Here is a 7,191-nt window from a genome sequence, read left to right as displayed (position 1 = left end):
TATTTGTAAGGATTAGTGTAAGAGAAGGTTTGTAAAGAGGAATGCAGTGGGGTGTTGCGGCCAACTTTGTAGGTTTCAATGTGATGTTGACATTTCCGACTTCTATCTCTATAATATTTTGAGTTCATATGACTTTTTTTTATGGCCGAAAAAAACGGTATGACGAAAAACTGCAGGATTTTTTTTCCTGAACGGTTTCAATTGGTTTTTCATGATTGTTATAACAATTCATCAGCTTAAAATACTAGGCATATGGGGGCCAAATAGTATAAGATAGCCTACAAGACAACAATTCAGCCCACTTTTTGCTGGGTTCTCCATATATAGATGTCAAAGTAATCAAGGATGTTTACAATGCGAACGCCACTAGCATTAGCGCGTCTATCAGTTAACTAAAAGTTATGGATTTCAGGAGCAAAAGAGTTGCCATTCTTGGGACATGGTAGGATTAAGGCTAACAGAAGCAGATGCTCCCAAGGAAGTGTTGAACATGTGCATGTGAGTCTTGGTTTGGATGGGGTCAGTTGTGTAATCATTCATCACTAAGTAAACTGTTTTGGTCTTCTACTAATATGATTACTAATCCTAGAGGACCTATAATTCACTTACCATATGCCTTGAGAAAATTGTTGAATTACTGGAGACTAATAAAACTGTGAAACAACCAGTTACTCAAAAAGCTTAAGCTGTTGGAAACGGCGTTGATTAATCTTTTATACTTTTAACACCCCCCCTCACGTGTGGACCCTCTTTTTAGGGCTGGCCTACACGTGGCACATGTGGCACTTCTTTTGGGTTTGGCTATTGCATGTGGATTTTCGCTATCAAGGATGTTTGAACTTAGGAGCTTTTGCTCAGATACCATGTGAAACAACCAGTTACTCCAAAAGCTTAAGCTGTTGGAGAAGGCGTTAATTAATCTTTTATACTTAAACAAGAACAGTGTGTTTGGGGTTTATTTGCTTACAACTTTAGTTGTATGTATACAGCTCCTCTAATTTAGCTCTCTGTATAGTTCTTTCTTCTAATCAATCTTAATATTAGCGTCTTCCATTATAGGATTTGTACCTCAAGGGATTTTCACAGTAAAATTCGAGCCAAGTAAAAGAAAGTCTCTTCTCTAACTATTATCATATTTGCAAGCAAGGTTTTATGCCAAGGGAGAAAGAGGGAAGTTGTACGAATATGCTTCTCTCTTTTATTTTTTCAATTTCTTTTGGAATGTGAAGTGATGAAGGAAAGAGAAGGAATTTATTTTCTTGCATTAATGCACGGGATTATGAGGTTGGAATTGCAGAATTCATGAGGAAATGATTAAAAAATGTTTAAATGAAAGCAGCTTTTTGGGACATTTGTTTGCTCAACCATCACCACATATATACATTTATATGAATCAGTAAAATGTTTGATTTACCATGATGTGTTATTTTATCTTTGCCAATTTGATATCATGCACATGTATTCTTGGTGTGGCCATACAACTTGCTTCCAAGAATGTTTACAATGCGAACACCACTAGCATGAGCTCGTCTATCAGTAAACTAAAATTATGGATTTCAGGGGCAAAAGAGTTGCCATTCTTGGGACATGGTAGAATTAAGGCGTAATCATTCATCACTAAGTAAACTGTTTGTCTTCTACTAATATGATTACTAATCCTAGACGACCTATAATTCCCTTATCATATGCCTTGAGAAAATTGTTGAATTAGTGGAGACCAATAAAACTGTGAAACAACCAGTTACTCCAAAAGCTTAAGCTGTTGGAGAAGGCACATGTAGATATGTTAAGAATGCATACAACTTGCTTCCAAGAATGGTGGAATATAAGGCATTTAATGCATGTTTCATTTTAATGGAAATGCCTTTGGAAGACAATTACTTCACAGTTGTGCCAGAGAGTACTTAATGAAATAATTTTCTCGGCGGCCAAAAATGCCCAAAGATTCTAATTGCCACACAAATTCTACACAAATGTATAAAACATAATCTAATCAGGGATATCTCTTTCCTAACACTATCAGTGGAAGTGGAACCTGGTCACAGTCCCTTAAGATCTCTTTCGCATTCCCTACCCCAAGGGTAAAACTCATAGCATTGCTCAACTCAATTATTTTGTTCTTTAATCAACACTTAATTTCATTTCGATCTTAAATAACTTCCAAATCGTTCATCGCACGGTTGGTCTCACTAGTGGACACTTCAAAACAGAAACTAAAATGCATTCACCATTTTTTTAGGAATTTCTCATGCTCTCTCCGCTCCTACCCTCTCTACACTCCTCCACTCTTCCTTCTCCCCAATCCATCTTTCACAATTCATAATTGGATCCACTAATATTCCGTGGAATAATTTTTTATGGTTTCCAAACATGCCCTTAGTTAAAATCTATTTCAGCCCAATCAAATTCATGGTTGTGGCATGTGCCAAATGGGATTTGCTAGGGACCATCCCAGAAAGGCATTTCACAGCTGGCTGTTGCATGTGAGAGCAGCCACCTCAGATGAATTAAATGAATAAGACAAAAGCTGCTGAAAAGTAAGCCTATGTGGCTGCTCTCACATGCAAAACCCGGCCATGAAATGCCTTTCTGCGATGGTCCCTAGCAAATCCCGTGACAAATTTAGGTATATTAATAGGGACATTCTAGGCAATTTCAAATAAAGCCATATCACTGATCAATTTTGTAGGAGCGGACATCTGCCTTGAAGCAAATTTTGTCTTATTCATTTAATTCATCGTGGGTTGTTCTCTCTTGTGAAATTGCCTGGCAAATCCCATATTATTAATGTTTTATAAGTGAAAGGGCTATCTATATACACAGCTCACTCACTCTGTTCATGTCTTTGTGAGAGAGGGGATATACTAGGCAATATCACTAAAGCAATCTTGCAATTCACTTCTTCAGGAGATAAGAGCCACCTGGTAACAGAGTTTTGTCTTATTCATTTAATTAATTTCAGGTGGCTTTTGGTAGATTGCACTTTCTTCTTTATTTTCCAAACGGAATCCAGTTTTCAAAGTGCTTTCCTTTATGAAATAACCACTTTTTCAAGATAAAGAGTGGGCTCTTTTGCTAAGAGTATAAATAGTAGTTTGTTCTCATATTATCAAAGTAAGATTATCAAGTGGTGAACAAAGTAATGCAAGCCTAGCCAAAAGCAAAAGGAAAAAGGAAAAGAAAGACGAAGTAAGGTTCTCAATTAAAGAACATAATAATTAATGGACATACGTGAGATTAACAAGTAAAGGAAAGAATAAAGCAAACCTACCTATTAAGTTGAGAATAGAATAAAGCAAATGACACAAAAGAAAAAGAAGAATAAAGCAAGAATAAAGCAAACATTTTTTTTTTTTTAGGTAGGTAGAATAAAGCAAACATTTTGAGGAATACCCTACCGGTATCACTGCTATTCGCACTGGCAGTCCGAGGAATACCCTACCGGTATCACTGCTATTCGCACCGGTAGCTTGCAATGAAGAGAAATGGTTCTGATCTTAGTCCTTTTGAAATACAAATGCCCATCATGGCTTGCTCATGTAACTTGTAACTCATACATCACACAACATAAACTGAAAATCCCATGCACCGCATAGCATGATATGAAAACCCGTGTGCAACACAACATCAAATATACAATTAAAACTTTGCAAAGCATGTCATGTAAATCATCTGAGTATTTGACTCAATATGAACAACACTCCACATGTCTCAACTCAAATCAATGAATTGCGAAAATATACGGACGGCATGCTAGATCCTAGTTCACGAAATTCTAGGATTCTAAACAGTTAGCATAGTTGAATAATTCACCTTTTCAAATCATACTTGAAACATACCGACACGGTTATTCTAGGGAATTAGAACACCAAAGATTTGTCCCATGGCGTACCTCTATAATGCAATTCCAACCACTTCAGAAACTATTCTTCATATTTGGTGAGAAGAGCTTTGCCCCTTGATTTTTAGTGAGAAGGGTTTTCATCCCTTGATTGTAGTGAGAAGGGATTCCATCCCTTATTTTGTGTGATTGTATTACGCCCTCTGATCCGGGCTTTGTGTGCTGTCGGATTTAGGGGAGAAATCCTGAGGAGAAACAACTTGGGGAGTGGAGTAGGCCTCAAGGTAGAAGACCGAACCACGATAAATCCTTGCGTGCTCTTCTTGTATGGTACATCTCTCTCTCTCTCTCTCTCTCTCTCTCTCTCTCTCATCTCATCTTGGTTATATTTATTTGAGTGATTTTCTCCTTATTAGCATTGTGATCAACATTCCCTTGAAAATCTATACATGCTAGCATGAAGATTACATTGTTAATCAAGTTGTAAATCAAATAGGGTATTAAGTGTATTTCATAGTTATTATCTATAACTTGATCAATCAAACATTAAAACTACGGTGGACTTGGCAAAAGTCTTAAAAAGCAAACCTTTTTTTTTTTATAAAGTCAACAAATTCATCCCCTCTTGGTTGCGAAATCGGGATTTCGGTAACTCAATCTCTATTTTATATCATTTTGTTTGCGACCTGTATATTCTTTCAAATTATGTGGAATCTTGATACGGTTACCGATAACTAACTTGGGTCTTGCATGCTTAGTTTCCTCATCCATTGGAACCTTGTAGAATCTCTGTGTAGAGAAACATTTAATCTAGAATAGTGAGTATTTGTGTAGAGAAATTGTCGAGAAACATTTAATCTAGTAATATTGGGTGAGAATGTAATAGTGAAAACTTTGTTTTTAAATTCTTATAAGACAGTATAGTTAGTTTATGGTATTATTTTGCTTACTCTTGTATACTTGGTGGGGGTTACCTTGCATGTATATGGCATTGTGGTGTGCCAGACCGTAAGTACAATTCTGGGCGTGACAAAGACTCAACAGATCAAAGTGTCAGGGACATCCTATGGGGAAGATTTTACAGGCACACCCTATCTAGATCAAGGCCCAACAAATGAATGGTTTGGATCACCCAAAAAATGTGGGCCCGACTGTTTTTTTTGGGCTGCACGTGCACGACTGTCAACCATATTTCTCTAAATTTAATAGCGTCCGGAGTACCATTATCATAATAAGTGGGTGAGTTTGCAATAGGGGACCAAAACCGAAGAAACAAAATCCATATTTTAATAATTGCGTGCCCATAAAACCTTCTTTGGTTCTCCATGGGGCCCAAAAATTTTGGGTGATCTAAACCACTCATTTGTTGGATCCCAACGTAGATAGGGCGTGCCCATAAAATATTCTCCTTAGGATGATACTAACCCACTAATCCGTAGAGGTTTCTATTAGGGGTGCAAGTTTGGCCCTGTCAGCCCTGACCCCGAACAGGGTCAGGGCTGGATTTTCTAACCCTGAGGGCGGGTCAGGGTTCATTTTTTTAGACGCCGACTCAGGTCGGGCGGGTTTTGGGTTAATGCCTCGGGTACCCTGACCCGGCCCGACCCTGAGTTTTCTATTATAGAATTGAACCATCTGTGCATGTTTATTTTGCTAATGTTTTCTATTATCTTGGATTGATGTTTCTTTAGATTATTATTATTAATTGTCTCTGTTGCCCGTCATGTTGTTGAATTCATATTGTCTTATTTTGTTCCATTTCTTTATTTATTGATCATTTTGTTCCTTATGATAAGTGGTTACTTTATTTTTGGCACTTTTAACAGGTATTTGCACTAGCGTCAATTAGGGCCGGGCCGGCCCTGCCCTGCCCAATCAGGGCCAATCAGGGCGGGCCAGGGCCAGCACAATACCCTGGAGGGCGGGTAATGGGTTGAGGTTTTCCGGACCTGACTCAGGGTCAGAGCGGGTCAGGCCGAGATAATGGGATCCAGAGTTGGGCTAGGGTTTTGAAAAACCCGACCCTGTTGCAGCCCTAGTTTCTATATTGTGCCTTCCGTTTTATACCTCCACGGACCAATGGTTAGGACTTAGGATAATCCTATGGAGAAGATTTATGGTCACGCCCTATCTACGTTGAGGCCCAACAAATGAATGGCTTAGATCACACAAATGATGTGGGCCCAACAAATGAATGGTCTATATTGTGCACGCCCAATCTAGGAAGGGACTAATCCTACGGAAAAAATGATACGGGAAAATGATACTAACACAAATGCAGGGGGGAGTGAAAATATCATCTCCCTTTCCATAATCTTTTTTTTCCCGAGGGATTAGTCTCTTCCTAGATAGGGCGTGCACAATATAGACCATTCATTTAGTGGAGCCCACATTGTTTGTGTGATCTAAACCATTCATTTGTTGGGCCTCAATGTAGATAGAGCGTGCCCATAAAATCTTCTCCATAGGATTATCCTAACCACTGATCCGTGGAGGTATAAAACGGACGGCACAATATAGAAACCTCCATGGATCATTGGGTTAGGATCATCCTAAGGAGAAGATTTTAAGGGCACGCCCTATCTACGTTGGGGTCCAACAAATAAGTGGTTTAGATCACCCAAAAATTGTGAGCCCTACTGAGGACCAAAGAAGGTTTATGGGCACGCAATTACTAAAGGAAAATGATAGTAACCCAAACCGCCGAGAGAACATTTTCAATGTTGTTTGGCACATGGGATGTGGGTCCCCTTTAAAGCAGCCCATATCCAATCTTACTAAAGGAAAATGATATTAACACAACCGCTCAGAACAAATGTATGGCACATGGGTTGTGGGTCCTACCACAGTACCAACATAGTGCATAGTGTGTAAGTTTTTGGACCCTCTAACAATTATTGATGGGGAGCTTATATATTAACCCCTATTATTCTATTAATTTTGGGGACACCCCTTCTAAGACCTTCACACCTACTAAAGTACATAGTCTCCCATCTCACCGACTAAAGTACATAGTCACCCTTATTTTCACCCTTATCCCACTCGATCTCTCCCGGTTCACTCCCATTCCCTTCCTAAGCTAATATTTCATGGGAAAAAAAATTATGATAGCAAAAAATGGCCTAATAAAAATTGATTTCAGCGCAATCAAATTCATGGTCCTCGCTCGTGCCAAATTTAGGTATTATCAAAAAATTAGGGTTTTGGTTGGGACTCCTTAAGCATCATTTAATTGTTGGCAACATGATTTTAAACATACTTTTACACATGTTTTGTGATTTTCCCCTAAACGAACGTACGTATAAATCCATGATAGAGCAATTATATGATGTTTACGAATGACCTTATTT

Source organism: Tasmannia lanceolata, unplaced genomic scaffold, assembly GCF_043159265.1.
Source record: "Tasmannia lanceolata isolate RefF3 unplaced genomic scaffold, GAP_Taslan_0.1 ptg000029l, whole genome shotgun sequence".
Taxonomy (NCBI): domain Eukaryota; kingdom Viridiplantae; phylum Streptophyta; class Magnoliopsida; order Canellales; family Winteraceae; genus Tasmannia; species Tasmannia lanceolata.
Note: the sequence above shows the minus strand (reverse complement) of the source record.